We start from the raw sequence: 3187 nt of genomic DNA, 5'->3' as shown, positions 1-3187 counted from the left end.
CAGCCTGAGGGGATCTGGTGGATCTTCCCAAAATCCCCTCAAAATCCCTCAAAATCCGCCCAGATCCCCCCCAAATCCACTCAAATCCCCGAAAAATCCCCCCAAGTCCCCCCAAAATCGCCTCAGATCGACCCAAAATACCCCAAACTCCCTCAAATCCCCCTAAAATCCCCTCAGATCCCCCTCAAAATTCCCTCAAATCCCCCCAAAATCCCCTCAGATCCCCCCCAAAATTCCCTCAAATCCCCCCAAAATCCCCTCAGATCCCCCTAAAATCCCCTCAGATCCCCCCCAAAATTCCCTCAGATCCCCCCCCCTCCAAAAAAAGCAAAAAATTCTCCCGAGTTCCTCCAGTTTCCCTCAGATCCCCCAAAACTCCCCCAAATTCCCTCAAATCCCCCCAAAAATCCCCAAATTCCCCCAACATTTACTCAAGTCCCCCAAATTCCCCTCAGATCTCCCCCAAAATTCTCTCAAGTCCCCCCAATTCCGCCCCAAATCCCCTCAGAACCTCCAAAGTTTCCCCCAAATCCCCTCAGACCCTCCAAAAATTCCCCCAAAAATTCCCACCCCCCCCAAAATCCCCTCAGAACCTAAAAAATTCCCTCAGGTCTCCTCAAAATTCTCTCAGATCACCCAAAACTTCCTAAAATTCACTCAAGTCCCCCCAGTTCCCCCAAAATCTCCTCAAATCCCCCCAAATTTTCCCCCAAATCGCCTCAAATTCCCCAAAACTTCCCAAATCCCCCCAAACTTCCCGAAAATCCCCTCAAATCGCCCTAAAATCCCCCAATTTCCCCTCAGATCTCCCACAACTTCCCAAAATCCCCTCAAATCCCCCCAAAAAAAACACAAAACCCCCTCAGATCCTCCAAAATTCTCCCAAAATCCCGAAAAATTCCCCAAAGTCCCCGAATTCCCCCCGACCCCCCCTCAGCGCCCCCTTTTCCCGCCCCTCCCCCCCCTCACTTCATGGCTCCCGCCGCCGCCTCGCGCCGCCGCCGAGGCCCCGCCCCCTCCGCACCGCGCGCTCCCATTGGGCAGCGCTGAGCCCGCCTCGCTCGCTCACTGGCTGAATGAGCTGCCGATCAAAGCGAGCAGGGAGAGCTGCCGGGGAGGAGCAATCGAGCGCAGAGCGATGGATCGGGGGATACTTGGTGGGGGGGCGGGGAGAAAATTTTGGGATTTTTTCGGGATTTTTGGGGTTTTTGGAATTTTGGGGACATTTGGGATACGGGGGGAGGGTCCTGAGAGGGATTTGGGGGGGTCTGGGGGGATTTGGGGATATTGCGGGGGAGGGGTGAAAAAAGTTTGGGGATTTTGGGGGATTTTTTGGGGGATTTTTGGGGATATTTTGGGGGGAAGGGTGAAAAACTTGAGGATTTGGGGGATTTTGGGGATTTTTGGGGATATTTGGGGACATTGGGGGACGGATGGCAAAAAATTGGGGATTTTTAAAAAATTTTTGGGATTTTTGGGGGCATTTAGTGGGGGATTGGTGCGTAATTTTGGGGTTTTTTTGGGGATTTTTGGGGCATCGGGGTTAAAAAAATTTTGGGGATTTTTGGGAACATTTGGGGGCGTCACAGATTTAGGATGAGGTCAAAAAATTCCCAAAAGAAAGCGAAAAAGAATGAAAAAATTTCAATTTTTATTGATTTTTTTTTGCCCCGCCCCTTCCCCACCCCGCCCCCGCCCCTCCCCCCGCCCCCCCCCCCCGTATTTTTCCCACGAATTCCGCCGGATTTGGGCAATTCCAGAGGAAAAAAAAAGAATTTTTTTTTTTTTTTTGCGATTTCCACCCCTCCCCCACCCCCAGAATGAGGGGAGGGAGGGGCTCAGAGGCAGCGCTGGTGGGGGAGGGGCCCCAGAACTGGGAGGGAACTGGGATGGACTGGTTTGAACTGGTTTGAAATGGGACAAACTGGGATAAACTGGGAGGGGATTGGGACAAAGTGGGATGGACTGGGACAAACTGGGATAAACTGGGAGGGGATTGGGACAAATTCGGACAAACTGGGATGGACTGGGATTGAACTGGTTTGAACTGGGAGAGATTTGGATTGAACTGGGATGGACTGGGATGAACTGGGAGGGAACTGGGATTGAACTGGGACAAACTGGGAGGGACTGGGAGGGGATTGGGACAAACTGGGAGGGACTGGGAAGGATTGGGAAGGACTGGGATTGAACTGGTTTGAACTGGGACATGCTGGGATTGAACTGGCATGGACTGGGAGGAAACTGGGCTGGACTGGGAGGGACTGGGATTGAACTGGGCTGAGATAACGGACACTGGGATGGACTGGGATTGAACTGGGATGGGGGACAATGGGATACTGGTTTGAACTGGGAGGGACTGGGATGGACTGGTTTGAACTGGGATTGAACTGGGCCAGGATAATGGGTTGGACTGGGATTGAACTGGGATGGACTGGTTTGAACTGGGATGGGGAACAATGGGATACTGGTTTGAACTGGGAGGGACTGGGATGGACTGGTTTGAACTGGGATTGAACTGGGCCAGGATAATGGGTTGAACTGGGATTGAACTGGGTGGGGACTGGGAAGGGACAATGGGATGAACTGGGATGGACTGGGATTGAACTGGGACAAACTGGGATGGACTGAAGGCACTGGGAGGGACTGGTTTGAACTGGTTTGAACTGGGAGCTCCGGGGGCTCAAGGCCACATCGAGGTTTTTCCAAAAAAACCTCAAAAAACGGCACCAAAATGGCCCAAAAATGGCGGGGGAGGGGGCGGGGCCAGAGAGCCTGGGGGCGGGGCCAGAGAGCCTGGGGGCGGGGTTATAGAGCCTGGGGGCGGGGCCAGAGCACCAGGGGGCGGGGTTCTAGAGCCTGGGGGCGGGGCCATATGACACAGGGGAGGGGCCAGAGAGCCTGGGGGCGGAGGCTGAGCACTGGGGGGCGGGGCCAGAGCACCAGGGGGCGGGGTTCTAGAGCCTGGGGGTGGGGCCATATGACACAGGGGAGGGGCCAGAGTGCCTGGCAGACAGGTGGGGGAGGGGCACAGGTGGGACACAGGTGTGCCAGGTGTGCCCAGGTGCTGAAGTGGGTGGCACACAGGTGTGCCACGTGTCCAGGTGGGTGTGCCCAGGTGTCCCAGGTGTGTCCCAGGTGTGCCCAGGTGCCCCCAGGTGTGCCCAGGTGTCCCAGGTGTGTCCCA

Source organism: Zonotrichia leucophrys, unplaced genomic scaffold (assembly GCF_028769735.1).
Source record: "Zonotrichia leucophrys gambelii isolate GWCS_2022_RI unplaced genomic scaffold, RI_Zleu_2.0 Scaffold_73_224053, whole genome shotgun sequence".
NCBI lineage: Eukaryota > Metazoa > Chordata > Aves > Passeriformes > Passerellidae > Zonotrichia > Zonotrichia leucophrys.
The sequence above is the reverse complement of the archived record's forward strand: the minus strand, read 5'-3'. Positions refer to the sequence as shown.